General features: G+C 40.6%; 1 pseudogene; it reads right to left on the bottom strand.

Annotated features, from left to right (window-relative positions):
* Nucleotides 1–16,925: 16,925 nt before the first annotated feature.
* LOC102868974 lies at nucleotides 16,926–18,006 on the bottom strand (annotated as a pseudogene).
* Nucleotides 18,007–20,192: the final 2,186 nt, after the last annotated feature.

The raw sequence follows: 20,192 nt of genomic DNA, 5'->3' as shown, positions 1-20,192 counted from the left end.
ACACTGAAATCCCTGGTTTGATCAAAGTTCTTAACAGAGTAGCCAGTAATTCAGAAACTTTCTGTTTTTATCTGTTGTGACAAACTTGGAATGTTGTTTCTGTTTTCGTTGCTGTACAGTACAGCATGACTGATAGCAATGCTATGAATAACAGACCCGAATCATGTCTTATCCCGTGCCATTCTTATCATCTCTGATACACTTGAGCCCATTGCTACATTCACTGTGTCAATCCACCTTGTTGGGAGTCTTCCTTTCTTTCACCTACTCTCCAACTTTCTAAGCATGATATCCCTTTCTAACGTATTGCCTAGCAATGTGCCCAAAACATGTGAGCTGAAGCCTTACCATCCTTGCCTCTAATTAGCAACATGTTCAAAATATGTGAGATGAAACCTCAACCCACTTGCCTCTAAGAAGCACTCTGGTTGCACTTTCTCCCAATCCATATCTGGTTAGTTTTTTGTAATCCATGGACTATTAAGAAGTCTTCTCCAACACCAAAACTCAAAGGCATCAATTTTTTTTAATTTTTATTTTTTTTAAAGGCATCAATTTTTCTTCTGTCATCCTTATTCATTGTCAGTCGATCAGAAGCACAGCAAGTGATTAAAAAGACAGTGGCCTGAATCCGGTGCACGTTAGTCTTCAAACTAACATCACGTCTCTTCAGTATTTTGGAGAGGTCCCTGAGAATGGGACCCAAAGCAATGCAGCTCCTTATCTCCTGACTGCTGGTACCAAGGGTGTTGATTGTAGATCCAAGTAAGAAGAAATCATTGACAATTCTAAACCTTTCTCTACCAATCTTGATGCTGCCCATTGGCTCAGTGGCAAGGACCTTTGTTTTCTTAATGTTGAGATATAATTCATATTGAAGAATGTGGTCTTTGATCTTCTACAGCAAGTGTTTCAGGTCTTCCACAATATGGAGTTTATCTTTCACTATGACTTCTCTAGCCCTTATTTGATGTTACTATGCAGATAGATAGGCCTATGCAAATGGAACACATTGACTTATCCACAAGGGGATTGGCTATAACCATTCCACAAGGAAATTGGCCAGTCTCAACAATTTACAAGGGGATTGCCTAATCTTGCCAATTAATGGAAGAGCTTTAGATATAGAGACAAAAATCTTCCCAAAAAAGAAGAGGAAGACAACCTCCTTCCACCTGGTGAAATGTAGGCCATGCTTTGAGACCACAGTGGCAGTGACGGCTCAACTGGAGAATTAATATGAGTTGGAACTTTGAGGTAGGAGGATCCAAAAGTAGCAGGACAGAGAACTTTGTTGGACAATTAGGGGAGGGAAGCCTATATTGGCAGGACTGAGAACTTGGGAACACTGCAAAGCTTGAGGATGAGGTGCTTGTGTGCTCATTTTGGAAGCTGTCTTGTCTGTATTCTGTTATTAATCTGAATTCAGAACCTTTTGACTTCCCCAGTATGGTTCTTTGTGTTCTGTGAGCTATCACATTGGATTTTTGACCCAGCAAAACAGTAAGGTTGGTATTGAGTTGAGTTGAAAGAGGCATGAGAGAGTGGGGAACATATCTGACCTCACGGGTATTGCTTCTGTGTTTTATGACATTTTTTTCCTGCCTCCTTTCTCTTATATCTTGCAATAGTTCATCACATACAGGTAGGACAAACCAGCTGATACTTAGAACATAGATAGGTTTTTATTTTTAAAACAGACTTAAGTGACAATTTTGAATCACAATTTAGGTTGTCATATGGATTACATCTTAACATCAAAAACCCCTAAATCCTCACCACTTGGCCAATAGGTAACATCATGGTAGAGAGAAGAGATAGAAAGTGTCAATAATGACCTCATCTTACTTGGATCCACAATCAGCACCCTTTGTCAGGAAAGCAAAACATGTATTGCACTGGGAAAAATCTGATGTCATATTTTCCATCCCAAAGTGTTAAAGAGCAATGATGTCAATTTAAAGACTAAGGTATGCTGATTCAAACAATGGTCTTTACAATTACTTACTATGCATCTGAAAGTTGGACAATGAATAAGGATGATACAAGATGAATTGACACATTTGAGTTGCGTTCTTGGAGAAGAGTATTAAATATTCCACAAACTGTCAAAACCAAATAAATATGTCTTAAAGAAAGGACAACCAGAGTTCTCTTTGGAAGCAAGGGTAGTAAATCTTCATATCACATAATTTGGGCCTGTTGTTTGAAGGGGTCATTCTTTACAAAATGGTATCATGCTTGGAAAGGTTGAAGGTCAGAGAAGGAGGAGAAGACCTTCAATGAGATGAATTGACACAGTGACTATAACAATGGGCTCAACTAGCACAGAGATATGAAGGTGGCACAGGACAGGACAGGACATTGTTTGTAGTTGACTTGAGAACATTTAGTGACAACATTAGTTTCCATACCGATCATTCTAGCATTCACCTTCTGTCCAGTTCCACACCACTGTTATCTATTTATTGTAGATTTTTCTTATGGTGTGCTGCATTTTGACACCAATTTCCGCATCAGTTATTACAGTGGGTTGAATAAAACTATTCCAAAATAAACATAAATGTGTGGCCAGGGAACGAGAACTTATCTGATATACAATGTTTGCAGATGTAATTATTTCAGGGTTTTGAGATGATATTTTGCTAAATTCTAAATTCTAATTAAGGCACAATTAGAATGGCTTTTGTTATTATGAAGGAGAGATGATGTAGAGAAACAGAGTGAAAAAATAATGCGAATATGGAAGCATTGATTTATAAGCCAAGACACAAAGACTTACTGACAAAAATCAGAAGGCATGGGAGACATTTGAGAGAGTTTCTCTCCTAGATAATTCAAAAGGACCCAAATCTCTAATTTTAGCATTCTGCTGTTCAGAGTTGTGAGAGAATTCCTGCCGTTTTAAGTGTCTTAGTTTAGGGTAATATATTACAGTAGCCCTAGGAAACAAATACAGTTTTCAATTGCCACAAAAGTGCTGTTTAACAACTATGCATGGAGCCTAAGTAGTATTTTTGCCCTCAGCTCTGTGGCTGTACTTATTTCAATCCAACAGAGCACAGAAATGATCAAATACCATTACTAACACAAGCAAGTAAAATCTTGCTGAAGATTATTTAAAAAACTGGCTGGAACATTGACAAGGAACTGACAGAATTCAAGTTGGAAAAACTGTGGTATGAGAGATATCATTGCTAATGTCTGATGAATGTTGGCTGAAAGCAGATAATGCCAGAAATGTGTTTAGTTGTGTTTTATTGACTATGCAAAGACATTTGATTCTGTGGATCATAAAAATTATAGATAACATTGGGAAGAATGAGAATACCAGAACACTTAATTTGGCTCATGTGAAACCTATACACCAGTGAAGAAGCAGTTGTTCAAACAGAACAAGAGAATATTGCATGATCAGGAAATGTGTGTGTCAAGGTTGTATCTTTTCTCCATATCTATTCAATATCTATGCTGAACAAATAATCTGAGAAGTCGGACTATGGAGAAAAAATGCGGCATCAGGTTTGGAGGAAACTTCATAAAGAAGATGATGACTTTGTCTGCAGAAAGTGGACAGTTGAAGTACTTATTTAAGAAGAGCCAAGACTACAGCCTTTAATATAGATTATTGGGAATACGAAAATCTTTACCCCTGAACCAATAGGCAACATCATCATAGATGGAGAAAGATTGATGTTGTCAATGATTTCACTTTACTTGGATCAACAATCAACACACATGGTAACAGCACTTTAGAAATAAAAAGACATACTGCATTGGAAAAATTTTCTGTCAGGAATGTCTCCAAAGTTCTGGGACTAGAGAGCACTGTGTTGAGTGAAATAACTCAGCCTTGTAGGGACAAATACTGTAGAAGACCATTATTATAGAAATAGAAGCATAACTAGTAAAACATGTATGAGGATCCAAGGTGGGGAGGGTAGGAGCAAAGGGGTGAGAATAGGCAGGGGGGAAATCACAGGGCCGTACAACTTGATGGGTGGAAGAAGGGGTGGGTAAAGGAAATGGGAAAGACCCTGGATCTTCCCAAGAATCTGGAAAGAAAGGGTAATAGTGGGTATAGTTCAATGTTGATTAATTTTATAAAATATAACAAATGGGAACAATTGTATGAAGTACAATGTGCATGAAGGATAGTGTGAAACACAATGTATATGAACTTTGTAAGCAAACCAATAATAAAACCTATTTTATTTTTTTAAAAACCTGAAAGTAAAATGTTTCTAAAAAGTTGAAAGGAAAATGAACTTGCTTTGTAAAGTTTCACTTGAGTAATAATAAACATACTTTATTTATTTAATAAACATACTTTTAAAAGCAAAAAAAGAACAGAAAAGAAAATCTCCAAAGTTCTAATTAACAAGGATGTCATTTTAAAGACTAAGGTGATCCTAATCCAAGTGATGCTACTTTCAATTGCTTCTGCATGTGAAAATTGGACAATGAATAAGAATGACAGAAGAAGAATGGAGTTTGTAACTGGTTGTAATGGTGTTGGCAAAGAGCACTGAATATTCCACGCACTGCCAAAAGAACAAATACATCTGTCTTGAAGGAAGTACAACCAGTGTGTTCTTTACAGACCAGGGTGGCGAACTTTGTCTTACATACTTACGGCACGTTATCAGGAAGGACCATTCTTTGGAAAAAAGATGATATGCTGGGGAAAGTGGAGAGTCACTGAAAGAGTGGAAGACCCTCAAGGAGATGGATTGACACAGTGACTGTAACAATGGGCTAAACCATGGAGGAGATTTCAAGGAGAGAGCATGAAAAGGCAAGGTTTGGATCTGTTGTTCATAGGTATCACTAATAGTTGTAGTCGACTTGATGGCACACCACCACCACCATTACCACCACCATCACCATCACCATCACCACAAGACTTGTAGATGATACGCATAATTTCTATCTCATTCTATTGGCTTACAGTGGTTGCAGGGTTATTTGAGATGTAAGGCATGAGGAAATGGACTACTCTTGATGAGAAGAGCCGAATGCTTCAGAAAAATCCACTTAAGGACAAATAAAGAAGAACTTACTTGCCATGTTTTTCCTGTTTCCACTTTCATTGGTCAGAGGTCATTTTAGGTTCTGCTAGTTCTGTGTTTTATCAGAGGGCCTCTTTGGGACACTGCTGAGAAAGCCAGATTCTGTTCCCTGTGATGTGACACTTTATCCAAGTTCAGAAGTGACAGGAGATGCCAACACTTCATTATATTTGGCTTGCTTACAGGGTTTGGCATAGGAACTTCTGCAGCTTCTGTGCAGTGGAGTCTATGACAGAGCCTGGTATTCATTCTAGGGAAACCAAGGTAACCAGTGGAGTGAGCTGTCAGAAGTTGTGGTAATGGTCGTAGCTGGGATTTACTATTAGTAAGTGTTTGAGGACACAGATGAGACTAGATCTCAGCTGTGTGTAAATTTTGGCTGGCACAGTCATGTATCTAATAAAATGTCAGTGCCAAGAATCAAAAGGGACAGTCTAGAACCTTATAATTACCCTTTATCATATCTTTATACATGTGATTACTAATCAACCTTTTATTCAGAATCTCTATCGGCAAAGAGCAAATAGATTGATATTTGCATAATTGTTTTGTAATCAGGTATTTTATTACATTTGGTGAATTATTTAATTGATTGTCTTGTTTTCTAGAAAGGCAGTCAGATTGCAACAAATATATTGTAGAATATGGACTTAACGCCATTAATCCTCTGCTTTACTTTTAATAGAATTTGAGTTTTGCTCAGGTAGTCCTCATCTTGTATGCTTCAGCGGAGGCAGGCCCCATTCCCACCACCAGATGTCACTCATGATTTGTCTTTGTCATGGGAGTCAGGGCAGTTAAATTGAGAAGTGGACATCCAAAACAATTCTGAAATCATACAGTCAAACTTGAAAGAAGCTGTTCTGAGGGCTACTGGAAAATATTTTTCTTAGTAAAAAAGTAGAGTCTCAGAAGACATCCTCTCTTGCCAGATATTGACATCACAACTTCTCAGTCACAAGTGACTTTAGCTCAAAATACTGGACATGCAAAAACCAAAAACAAAACAAAACAGACTAGACACCAAGTGGAAGGTGACAGAACAGACAGGTGGAAGGAACATGGTACCCTGGAGACACAACTAAGACAACGAAACTGTCATATTACCAATCCTGGAGCTTCCCCAGGATCTTAGGTGGCACAGGGGTTTGTCCTAAGTAACAACAACAAAATTGTACCACAGAAGAAAGACTTGGAAGTTAATATTGTGTGTCACTTTTGGTAGGTTATGATTCTCAGGGGTTTGGCATGTCCTCTCCCATAATATAATCAATCACTTTCCATTTCATGATCCGATGTGAGCAGCCAATCATTTTAAAGAGGATATATCCTGTTTCTAGTATATAAATCCAAGCTCTAGCAAAAACCTCTTGCTCTTTTTTCTGCACTCTTCTCAACACATGCCTTCTGGTTCATGCCTATACAAACCTACAGACCTTTGATTTGCCAGACTCTACAATCCTGTGAGTCAATAGGTATCCCAAGCTTGTCACTTGACTACAGATATGAAGGTTGTCCAGTGAGATATAGGAAACATCAGAAGAAGATGGAAAGAATACGCAGAGTTATGAATTGTTTGACACTGAACTATTTCAAGAAGTAGTATATGATCAAGAACCAATGGTACTGAAGGAAGAAGTGCTTCAGGGTACACTGAAAGCATTGGTAAAAAAAATAAGACCCCAGTAACTGATGGAATATAGTATTCCAAATGAGTTGTTTAAGCAAAGAGATGTAGCCTTGGGCATGTGGATTAGCTTATTCCAAGAAACTTGGAAGGTAGCTACCTCGCCAACTAACTGGGAGAGATCTATACCTGTTCCCTTTCAAAAAAGGTGGCCCAAAAGAGAGTGGATGTTAAAAGAAAAATCTCACTAATATCTCATGCAAGTAAAATCTTTTATTAGAAAAATGGCTGGAATAGTGGGCTCAATGACACCCCAAAACAACGACTACAAGTCTCCACAACAGTGGGAGCCATTTTATTGAAGTAACTGTCTTTATATACATTTTAATATATATATGTGTGTGTGACAGAATTTGCTCCTCTAGAAAACTCAGACTGAGACTAAATCCTAGCAATATGCTTTGCACGATTGTGGCCAAGGAAACATCATGATGCGAAATTCTACTCCTACCACTCTGATACTCACAAGTGGAATTTATTTGATGTGTTGTTTTGGTTTTTTATTTTATCTCTTTAACTTCCCTGGGGTGATGTGAGCCTGTCAAGAAGGCTGAGCATCCCCACAGTTCTAAACCACGAGCTGCTCCAGGGGAGAAAGATGGGCACTATCCTCTCATTATAATTTACAGCCTCAGAAACCTAAAGGAGATTCTCCATGAGTTAGAATTGACCCCAACTCAGTGAACACGTGAAGCATCCCTGCGTGTAACTCAGAGGAAGCAACTGGAATTCATTCAGAGGTGACTTGAAAGGAAGGTTTGGAAATCTACTTCTGTAAAGTGGGCCCAATAACAATCTAACAACTATGCTATTGGAAACTATTTCTTTAATGTGAACCAAAAACAGGCTATAAAGGCTATCTTTGAAGAGGGAGTAGAAAATGTAGAGTGCGTTTAGTCACCCAACCAGGGTTCCAGAGGATGTAAGAAGGAAGCAGCTGAAGGGCAAACAGGCCTAGTAGCAGAAAGAGGGAATGCTCTACACGGCAACATATGGCAGGTCTTGATGTGGCCCACAGCAGTCAGTCGGGCCACTACAGATGAGAAAAGCTGGAGAGGTGGTTTAATGCTGAGAAAAACGCCACCAAGTTTACTGAGAATCATTTTATGAGGAATTGTGACTTCAGAAGATGCCTCTCCTTTGTATTGGGCTCTGATATGCTGCTGGTGACCAGGGAAGGGATAGACTGTAGATTGGAGGGTTCTTCCAAAGGACTGGATTATATTAAATAGAAGAGATTATTCAAATTAAATGGACTCTTTAAACTTTATAGGAGAGTGCTTGTGGCATAGCCTGTAGTGAGATGGGATTTAACAGGAGAAAAATGTACAGTTTCCTTTTGTGTGATTTACAACCTCCAAAAACTTATTGGAAGATGAACTATGAATTGATTCTAACTGGGTATCAATAAATTGAATTGAATTTTTAAAATTAAATACATTTTAATAATAAATATATCTTTATAGGCATGTCTCTGAGATACTACAGGTCTACAAACCACTGCAATAAATTATCACAATAAGGTGAGTTACACTAAAATTTGGCTTTCCAGTACATATAAGAGGTGTGCTTATACTATACTATATTAGAGGGATCTCTGCTGGCTTAGTGGTGAGGAGTTGCACTGCCAGTCCAAAGGTGTGCAGTTCAAATCTATCAACTGCGTGCAACAATGAATGAATGGAAATCCAAAGTCTCTGTAAATTTTTACTGAAATTAATAACAAATTTAAATTTTGAAAAAACGAATTAAGTTATAGTAAGGATGGCAATGGATTTATAACTGCTCATGCTAATAACACTATATCGTGGCATGGAGGAGGAATAGCAGAAATGTATCCATATTTACAACATTCCTCTTACCAAAACCATTTATGGAAAATAGGAACTCCATTGGAACATGTATCTCTGGATTGGAAATGATGATATTGTTAATATATCTAGCCTTAAGCTTAAAATATTATAATGTTCAAAATTATTTGTTATACATTTGTTTAAATTTTTCCCTCTTTAAACAACTGGGATCTAGAGGGAAGATAAAAGACCAGAGAATGGCCAAAATTATTGGGGCAGCTATTGCTGCCAGTTTAGGGCCTGTGTCAGGAAAAGGAAGTCTTACTCATAAACAGTGCCACCCAAAGGTAATAAAGGAGGTCAGAATTGCTTCCACTGTGGAAAGCTGGGCCACTTCAGTAGACAGTGTCACAGACGAGAGCCACAGATAGGCAAGGGAGTAGACAGGAAGCTCCCACTCACTTGCTTTAAGTGTGGATCTGTAGGACACTTGGCCAAGGGTGGCCTACATCAGGTCCTCGTGGCTGACAGGACTGACAGGCCCCAGCTCCCAGCTGGAAACAAAAGAGGACGCTTCAAGGATTTAGATCCTCCCAGAAGAGCTGTGGGTGAGCATTAACACTACTAGTAAGTATATTCGTTTTCTCCTAGACACAAGAGTCTAGAATTTGGTCCTAAAAGCCTTCAGAGGTCCCAACTCTTCTCACTATTTCTTAGTTGTTGGAATTGACAGAAAACCTCATAAGCAGTTCCTTACTTCACCTCTGCCTTGCATGCGGACTTCCAAGTTGTAAAACAACCTAGTGGTAGATGGAATTTGCTCTAGGACTTAAGAACAATAAATGATATAGTTGAGCCTCTACATCTTGTGGTTCCTAACCTTTATGCTATAATAGACAAAGTGCTAGTCAATAGGCCTTTTATTGTAAGAACTACCTTGATTTGTGCCACTATTAGAGCCTCTACTTGGAATATTATTGCATTTTAATTTTTGGCTCGTGTACTTTTAACTTGTTAGTTAAATTTGTGTCTTCTAGGCTGCAACACTTCCATGATACATCTTCAAGGATATGAACATGTATGGCTAAGCACAATTGATAACAGCGCATCTAAATTCCAAAATCAATCTCCATAATAGTCTATGTGTTTCCTATTGCCAAAGGGGCCCTTTAGAGTAGTGAGAGAAGATCTTCACCCTGAAACCCACAGCATCCCTTTTCAGCAGAAAGTAGCTAAGAGAATAAGCCATCCCCTTTTCCTTATGAATCAGGGTGAAGTCTCTCTCAGGGAGGAGTGATAGGGAATGGCAAAGGACACACCGACAAAGGAGATTAATTAGAACTGGCTTTGACAAGCACTGTGGCAATGGGACAATTAAAACAGATTTTCTGATGTGGTGTGAATGAGGACCGATTTGGTGGGGGTGTTAGAGAAAATAGTGCAACAATGAATGAATGAAAACCCCAAATCTCTGTAAATGTTCATTAAAATAAATAAAATTTAATAATTTAAAAAAATCTATCAACTGCTTCTTGGGGAAAAGATGGGTAATCTCTTCCAATGCAATTTACTGCCTCTAATAACCCACTGGAGGGTCACCTATGAATTGGTTCCCACTTAATGGCAACAAGTTAATTCATTTGCTTATAGTGTACTAACTGTGAAATAGTATTAAGAAAACGTTTGAAATATTGTTAGGACTATCAAAACAAGATACAGAGACATAAAGTGAGCATAGGGTGCTGGAGAAGCGGTGCGACAGACTTGCTCTATGCAGGGGCAAGACTTCCACAGTTTGTTAAAAAAACCACAGTCTCTGCAAAGCACAAAAAAAAAGTAAAGCACATGCTTTTGTATTTTATCCTCTTGTTTTATCTCTCCTACAACCTTTCCACTTTCAGGAAAAGGAACATTTCCCAGGAATATACTGCATCAGGCCATGAGCCTGACGGTATTCCATATTTCCTAATTTTTTCCCTTTTCAAAACCAGCCAGTATACAATAAAAATTTCATTTTCAAACAAACAAACAAACAAACAAACAAACAAACAAACAAACACACACACACACACACATGCCCCCAAAATGTGCATTGCTTTTGCATGGATTCTCATTCGCGGTGACCCTTGTGTTTCAGAATAGAACTTCTCTCCAAAGGATTTTCAGTGCCTGTCATCTTGTGGGGGGCCCAGAGCTAATCTTCATGGGCATCTCTGCAGGCAACCTGACCACAGCCAGAGCCATGCAGGGACATGCTCTTGTGTAAGCAGGTCTCTAGGGCTTTCTTCCAACATGCCAATGGGTAAATTAGAACCAGCAACTTTTCAGTTACTAGCCAGGAGACACATATTTAGGCTACTCAGAAACTAACATTTCTGTAATTATTGTTTGCATTGTTTTTGTTACATGTTGTCAAGTCTCCTGTGACTGATACCGACCCTATGTACAACAGTTCTGAAGTGTACCCTGTCCTGGACCAGTCTCACTGACTCTGACACACCTACCCTCATTACTGCATCAATCCATCTCATTCAAGATCTTCCTAATCTGAACTGTCCTTCCATCCTTTTGAGCATGATGTGCTTCTCCAAGCACTGGTCTCTTCTGGCCACACCCCCAAACTATGTACGATGGAGCTTCCAAATCCTAGCTTCTAAGGAGAAATTTGGTTTTACTTTCTCTAAGACAGACCTATTTGTTTTCTTGGTGGTCCAAAATATGTTCAAGACTCTTCTCCAGTGCCACAACTCAAAGGCATCAATTATTCTTCTGTTATCCTAACTCAGCTCAGCTCTCTGATGCATAGCAAGTAATTGAGAAGACCATGGTCTGGATCAGGCGTACCTTCACCTTAGTGTCTAGACAGACATCGTCAGGTCCCTGATAGCAGATTTTCCCAGTGCAACGTCTTTTGATTTCCTGACTGCTAGTGCTAAGAGTACTCATTGTGGAGTCAAACAAGCTGTAATTGTTGACAATCTCAATCTCATTTCTATCTATTGTGGTACTGGCAATTGATGAGAATCTTTGTCTTCTTGATATTGAGCTTCAATCCATATTGAAAACTACTATCCTTGATCTTCTGCAACAAGTGCTTCAGGTCCTCCTCGGTTTCAATAAACAAGGTTGAGCCATCTGCATAATGTAGGCTGTTGATGAATCTTCCTCCAAGCATGATGCCACATTCCTCTTCATATAGTTCAGCCTCCTTAATATCTGTTCTGCATATAGATTGCAAAGGTATGAAGGCAGGATACATCCCAGACACACTCCTTTCCTGATTTTGAACCACGTAGTGTTTGAGGACTTGCTCTGTTCTGAGGACTGCTCCCTGTATTACTGTTGTTGATATATGTTGTGGAGTCAGAATTGACTGATTCCTGACCCTCGAGTGGATTTTCACGGGCTGTGGATTACATGGAGAAAACTGTCTTATCTTTTCCCCACTAGGCTGTATTCCTTTGGATTGGCAACAAAACTTCTTATCACTTGGCTACCAGAGCATAATATATGTAGCCACCTTCCCAAAGTGGACATCTAGGGCAAATGGAGTTGGAATTAAACTTTAGGTTGGTTTGATGCTAAAGTCAATCTGTTGTTCATATTCCATATATCTTGGGTTTGTTCTCTTTATCCTTACTCAGCAATAATTGCTGATTTTTTTCCTCCTGGCAGTCACAGATACACTAATGCTAAAGTGATTATGTCATATACATTCCCTTCTGCAAATGTGGATACAGAGTTTTAAAAAGACTTTATGACAGATTTAGGGAGCAATCTTACCATAAAGCAAGGCTTACTCTGCCATCTTATAATTGGAAAGTGAGGACTTTCTTTTAGTAATAAATAGTCAAGGATAAATCGGAGGTAAGGATTCTGAAGCTTCATCTGACATACTTTTGACATGTTGCAAGGAGGGACCAGTCCTTGGAGAGGACACTATCCTTCAAAGGCTGGAGGGACAGCACAAGGGAAGTAGACCTTGGATGAGATGGATTGACTCAGTGACTGGAGTAATGGGAGTAGGTGTGTCAGAAACAAAGAAGTTGGTTTAAGATAGAGCATGGTTCATGGCTGTTGTATGTGACTTGATGGCATATAACAACAACAGCAACAACAATAAAGGCGTTCAATTTCATATTTATTCAATATTTATTGAATTAATATTCAATTGCATATTTATTGAGCAGCTCCTATGAGATAAATTCTGTGCTGAATACTGGAGGGAGGACATGGGTAATTAGCTGACTACTAATAGAATGATTGAGAGATTTCAATATACCCATGAGTGTTTCTGAAAAAAAGGTCTGATTATTTACTTCTGAAAGGAAGTTTTTTTTTGTTAGGTGCAATCAAGTAAATTAAGATTCATAGCACCTCTGTGAATGAAAGAATTGATGATCAACAGATCTGAACCTTGCCCTATCCTGCTCTGTTTTTACAATCGGTGCACCCTCTATGAAGTGGATTGATTCGGTGACTGGGGTGATTGGGATGGGTGTGTCAGAGACAGTGCGATTGGTACAGGACAGAGCAGTGTTTAGGGCTGTTGTACATAGGGTCGCTATGAGTCGCAAGCGACTCGACGGCACATATCAACAATAACAACATGGTCTGTTCTAGCTCATTGCTACAGTCACTATGTTAATTCATCTTGTTGAAGGTGTTCCTCCTTTTCTCAGACTCTTCACCTTACCCATCATAATGTTCTTTTCTAAGGACTTGCTTCTCCTCAAAATATTCCCAAAATATGTGGAATGAAGTTTTACCACTCCTACCCCTAAAGAGCACCCTTTCTATCAGCAAATGAACGAATAAGGAAACCTATAGTACATTCACACAATGAAATATTACACAGTGTTGAAAAACATTCAACTCTTAAAACATTACACAATGTAAGTGAGCCTGTAGGACATTATGTTGTGTGGACTATCTCAATCACAAAAGGAAAAATACTGCATAACAATGCTGTTATAAAATAGGACAGACACAAAGGTATTGAGGGAAGAATGGGAAAAGAGTGGCTAGATAATGAACACTGCATTAAAACAGATTGGGGGAAGAACTATCTGAAAGATATATAGGATTAGACATTACATGTAATATACAAAGATATATATGATTAGATGTTACATGGCTCATGCCCTAATAGACAGCCAATTGCTGATTTGCCATCCTTATAAAATCTATCATGTATGATGAATGCAAAAGGTCATTACAAAGACAGAGGAGGAAGAAAAGCCCAAGATGGGTGTCAGCAGAGACTCTGAATATTGCATCAGAGTGCTGAGAAGCCAAAGCAAAGGAAAGAAATCAAGAAGCTAAGGAGCTAACAGAAGATTTCAAAGCACAGCCCGGGAAGACAAAGCAAAGTATTATAATGAGATGTGCGAAGAGCTAGAGTCAGAGAATCAAAAGGGACAAACTCACTTGGCGTTTCTTAAACTGAAGGAATTGAAGAACAAATTCAAGCCTTGAGTTGTAAGCTTTCAAGATGCTATGGGCAGAATATTGAATGATCCAAGATGCTTCATAAAAAGATGGAAAGAATACACATAGATGTTGTTGTGATGCGCCATCGAGTCAACTCTGACTCATAGCAACCCTATGTACAATAGTCCTGAAACCTGCTCTATTATGAGCCAACCTTATTGTCTCTGACACACCTACACTCATTGCCCCAGTCACCGAGTCAATCCATCTCATCAGGATCTTCCTCTCTTGTGCTATCTCTCCATCCTTCCAAGCATGATGTCCCTTTCCAAGGACTGATCCTCCTTGCAACACATCAGAAGTATGTCAGACAAAGCTTCAGAATCTTTGCCTTCAAGGAACAGCCTGGTTTCACTCTCTCCAGGGCAAACCTGTTTGTTCTCCTGGCAGTCCATGGTATACTCAATACTCTTCCCCAGCACCACAGCTCAAAAGCATCAAGTCTTTATCTGTATCAAGAAGAGTTGGCTGACAAAGAAGAATTTCATGAAACCACATACAACAAAGAGGCAATGATGGTGAAGGAGAAAGGTCAAGCTGCTCTGAAGGAATTGGCAAAAACAAGGCTCCAGTTGATATATTTCAGCAAACAGATGTTTCCCTGGATGTGCTCACCAAGTTGTGCCAAGAAATCTGAAGGGCAGCTACCTGACCAGATGACTGGAAGAGGTCCATATTACTTCCATTCCAAAAAAGGATGACCTGACAGAGTGTGGAAATTATCAAACAATTTCACTAATCTCACATGCAAGCAAAACCTTGCTGAACATTATCCATAAATGACTGAAATAGTTCATCCTCAGAGAACTACCTGAAGTTTAGGCTGAGTTTAGGAAAGGCCATGACATTAGGGACATCATTGTCAATGTCAAATGAATATTGGTTGAAAGTAGAAAAGGCATTTTACTGTGTAGATCACAACAAATTGTGGCTAACCTTGAGAAGACTTGTGATCCCAGAATGCCTGATGGTGTTCATGTGAAACCTATACTTGGACTAGGAGGCAGTTGTCAGAACAGAGCAAGGAAACACTGCATGGTTCAAAATCAGGAAATAAGTTTGCCAGGGATGAGTTCTATCTCCATACTTTTTCAGTCTATATGAGGAACAGATCATTCAGGAGGCTGGTCTCTGTGAGGAGGAATGTGGCATCAGAGTTGGAGGAAGACTCTTCAACAACTTATGTTATATGGATGATACAGCTTGCTCACTGAAACTGAGGAACACATGAAGCATCCAGAAAGTCAAGAAATGCAGTCTTCAATATAGATTGAAGTTTAGCATAAAGAAAACAATGAGTCTCACCACTAGGCCAATTGGCAGTACAATGATAGTTGGAGAAGAGATTGAGATTGTTAACAACTTTTGGAACCAGTAGCCAGGAAATCAAAAGACAACTTGGATTAGGAAAGTCTGCTGTCAGGGACCTTGCTAGAGTACAGAGAAGCAAAGATGTCAGTCTAGAGACTAAGGTGTGCCTGATCTAGGCCATGGTCTTCACAGTTACTTGCCATTCATCAGAGATCTGGACAATGAATAAAGATAACAAAAGAATTGATGCCTTTGAATTGTGGTGCCGGAGAAAAGTCTTGAACATATCATGAAATGACAAGACAACAAACAGGTCCTTGAGAAGGTGAAACCAAGTTACTCTCTGGAGGCAAGGATTTTGAGGCTCCCTTTTACATACTTTGGACACATGGCCAGGAGGGATCAGTCCTTGGAGAAAGTCATCATGCTTGGAAGGGTAGATGGACAACACAGGAGAGGAAGATGCTGGATGAGATGGATTGATACAGTAACTGGGGCAATGGGGGTAGATGTCTCAGAGTCGGTAAGACTGAGTCAGGAAAGGGCAGGCTTCAGAGCTGTTGTACATAGGGTAACTGTGAATTGTAGATGCTCAATGACACATAACAACAACAGTCTATGTATTTTATCACATTGCCCACCCAAGACCCCACTCATCCTATCCACTTTTTACCCTCGCCAATCTCCACCATCCCAGTGATCATCTTTTTCCCCCCCTCATTCCCACTGCACCCTCCTCCCTCCTTTTTGTTTTCTTGCAGTAGTTCATTTACCTTGCATTTTCATTCATTGTGTTCTACACAATATTTCATCCACACCATGTTTCATAGAACAATTCCTAAACACTGTGTTCAGTTTATCTTTCAATATGACTTGACTTTGGTTTGACTTTGCCATGTAGATGGATGGGAATATGTGAATAGGTCATGCTAGCTATCCAGTAGGTGATTGACTGACTATTTACCACTCCACAGGAAAATGGCTAGTCTTGCTATTAAATTGAGCAATCTAGCACAAAAGACTTTAGACTATACCTGCCTGGTGAAAAAAGAAGAAGAAAGAGAATGTAGGATGCTCTTCAGGACTAGACATTTTTGCTCCAGCTATGCCTATGGCAGCAGTAGACATGGCTGAACCAGAGACCTGACATGAGATGGGACCTTGGGAATGTTACACCATTGGAACAGAGCCTTTGCCAAAGTGTGTTGGAGAACTGGGGCTAGAGGGAGTGGCATAATTCACAGGACTCAGAACTTAGTTAATACGGGCCTAAAGCCAGAAGGCTGAGGTACAAGTGAGCACATTTCTGAAACCGTTTGACTATATTCTGCTAACAAACCTGGGTTATAAACTTTTTTTTTTTGAGATGTGGAAGTAGGTCTTATTAGGAAATGATAGAGCCAAGGAGCAATGATGGTGGCCCGCATCCCCTTCACCTGTGCTCCCTTCACTTCCTCCTCATATTCTGCTGTGTAGTATCTGCCTCATTGTTGTCAAGCCTATCCCAGACCTTATCTTCTCCCCCACCCCTAAGGCTTCCACTTTCAGTTTCTTGGGCTGTCCATGGTGTCACTTTAGGGCCTCAGCATGACGATTCAGGGCCTGAGAAAGGGCTGTTACGGCTCCCATCACACGGCCCAGCTCCCAGGTCTCAGTCTGACTCCGGAATCGCTGCAGGAAGTGGTCAGGGTGCCAACGGACCTGCTGGACCCTCAAGTACCTCCTCAGAGCTCCCTGTTCCTCCAAGGGGGGGATCCCCTAGCCACTAAGGCTGCAGCCATAGCCTCTGGGTCTCCTCCCCCAGGGCAAGGCCAGGCACATCACTGAAATTCCAGAGGCTGCCCCTCCCTGACCCTCTTGTGTGCTCTGCTCTGGGCCCTGCCCTGGCTGCTTCTAGCCCTTGGTCCCCACGAGCCTCCTGGGCCCTTCTGGCTTGGCTCTCACGCAGTTGCTTCTCCTTGGCCTGGGCACGCTCTCGAAGAGCCGCTGCTCCTCTTCCTGCTGTCGCCAACTGTGGCTGGAGCCCTCAGCTGGCTGGGGTCTGAACACTCCCTCTGCTTCCCGCTGCTGCTGGCGGCATTTCTGGGCATGTTCCCGGGACAGGCGGTCAGACCAGGCTGAGAAGGATTCAGGTTCTTGGGTCTCTTGGGATTCATCATCTTCAAACCTCCCAATGACCTCTTGCCACTCATCCTCCAGCTCTCCCTGCAGTTTCTGTCTCCATTCCCGCTCCTTGGAAGCCTCATCTTCATCTTCTTCAGCAGAGTCCCAGGGGGGTCCCCAGCCAAGAATCTGCCCAGGGGTCTCTCCATCCTTATTCTTTATTCCCATTGCAGAGGGACAGCGGCTTAGCAGTGGTAAAAAGAAGTCTGTGTAGGCCTCCGGGCCCTGGCGGGCAGCAGCGTGCAGAGCTGTGTCCCCATGCCGGTCCTGGTGGGCAGGGTCTGCCCCCAGGCGAAGTAGCAGGCGGAGGGCAGGGGCATCGTGGCGGGCACAGGCCCGGTGCAGTGGCGGGGGCTGCCCAGCGTCTACGTCAAGGCCCTGGTGTCGCTGGAAGAGGGCCTGGGCCCGGACCAGCCATCCTGCAGACAAGTAAAGACGGAAGCCTGGGTTATAAACTTTTGACCTCCCCCATATAGTTCTCTGTGATCTGTGAGAGATCACATTGAATTTTGGACCCAGCAAAGCAGTAAGATTGATGTTGAGATGAGTAGAAAGCGGTTTGGGAGCATGCAAGACATGTTTGGCCTCCTAAGAACTGGTTTTGTGTTATTGATGCTGTCAGTGGGGCTAGTTCTCCTTTGTGAAATTGGTAAAGGTCAGAGATGGCTGTCCCCACCTGGCCCTTGCTATTTTCACACATTGTATTTTTACACAATCAAGCACCATTGGTCTGTGACTACTATTACAACATCTCTTCAGGTCCCAAACAAATCATTCCTACTCCTTCATTCCCCTTCCACCTATCAATTCTCTAATCTTAGTGATTCCCATGCTTCCCTTTTATCCATTCTCTTCCCTCTTTTCCCTTTCAGAAATTTATGCACATCTTTCTAGTGATCCTTCTAATTTTACAAAAAATGGTCCTATATGGTATTTGTCCCAATGAGACTGAGTTAGTTCATGCAACATAATGTATTAGTTCTAAATTTCTTGAGGTATATTCTTCACAGTGCAATAGCTGGGTCACATGGGATATCTATGTTCAGTTTTTGGAGGAAATGCCAAACTGCCTTCCAGAATGATTACACCATTTTATAATACCCCTCGCAGTGCATGAGAACTCCAATCTCTCCACAGCCCTTCCAACAATTATTGCTTGTTGCCTTGTTAAACTTTGCTACAGCTGCTGAGGTGAGATAGTGTCTCATTGTGGTTTTGATTTGCATCTTTCTGATTGTCAGTTATTTTGAGCATTTCTTCATGTGTCTGTTAGCCATCTAAATATCTCCCTCTCTGAAAAGTCTTATCAGGTCTTTTGCCCATTTTGTCTTTGGGTTGTCAGTCTTTCTTTTGTAGATACTTGGTTGTTGTTATTATGTGTCATCAAATCATTCTTGACTCATAGTGGCTCATAGTGATTCTGAGGCTTCGTCTGACACACTTTGGGCATGTCACAAGTAGGGACTTTGGAGAGGGACATCATGCTTGGAAGGGTGGAAGGACAACACAATATGATAAAGGTAAACAACCCAATTGAAAAATGGGCACAAGATATGAATAGTCACTTCACCAAAGAAGACATTCAGATGGCCAAGAAAAACATGAAGAAATGTTCAAAATCCCTAGCTCTAAGAGAGATGCAAATCAAAACAACTATGAGATATCATCTTACCCCAGTAAGTATAGTGAAATTCAACAGAACAGCAAACATCAAATGCTGGTGAGGTTGTGGAGAAACTGGAACCTTTACTCACTGTTGGTGGGAATGTAAAATGGTGCAACCACTATGGAAGGTACTATGGTGCTTTGTCAAAAATTTGCAAATAGAAATAGAAATTATGCTGAGTGAAATATCTCAGTCACAAAAATACAAATACTGCATAATGCTACTGTAATGAAAAAGGACTGACATTGGGCAGAGACTGAGAATGATGGGTTCAGTAATGTATACTGCATTGAAACAGATGAGGGCGAGAATTGTTTAGAAGGGATATATGGTTAGATATTGTTGCCATGGCGGGAGTCCAGAATGAAGGCAGCATAGTGGTGTGGACTTGGTGTGAGGGATTGCATAACAACTAAAAATTTTTCTTTTCAAAAAGAAGAGTGGGGGGGGGTGGGCAGGGAGAAAAGTGCAACAATGAGTGAATGGAAATCCAAAGTCTCTGTAAACTTTCATTAAAACAAACAAAAAAAAAGAGTGAGAACCTCAATGAGATGATGCATTGATTCAGTGACTGGGGTAATGGGGATGGGTGTATCAGAGGCAATCAACTTGGCACAGGATAGAGCTGGTTTCAGTATTATTGTACATAGGGTCACTATGAGTCACAAGTGACTCCACGGCACGTAACAACAACAACAACAACACCTCCAACACAATTAATTAGATTGATTGTTTTCTTATGTTGAACCATCCTTGTACAGCTGTTATGAATACCACTTGGTCATGATAAACGATTTTTTTTTTGTTGTGCTGTTGGATTTTATTGCCAGGAATTTGTTAAGGATTTTTGCATATATATTCGTGAGAGATTTGCTCTATTGCTTTCTTTTTTTGGTATTATCTTTGTCTGGTTTGATATTAGGGCTATGCCTTCAAAGAACCAGCTCCTGGTCTTGGTGGTGGTTTCTGTTTTCTAGCTCATTGATTTGGGCTCTTGTCCTTATAAT

This window comes from Elephantulus edwardii, unplaced genomic scaffold (genome assembly GCF_000299155.1).
Source record: "Elephantulus edwardii isolate Elephantulus edwardi_28Jun2011 unplaced genomic scaffold, EleEdw1.0 scaffold00146, whole genome shotgun sequence".
Taxonomy (NCBI): Eukaryota; Metazoa; Chordata; class Mammalia; order Macroscelidea; family Macroscelididae; genus Elephantulus; species Elephantulus edwardii.
Note: the sequence above shows the minus strand (reverse complement) of the source record. Positions and strands in the feature narration are given on the sequence as shown.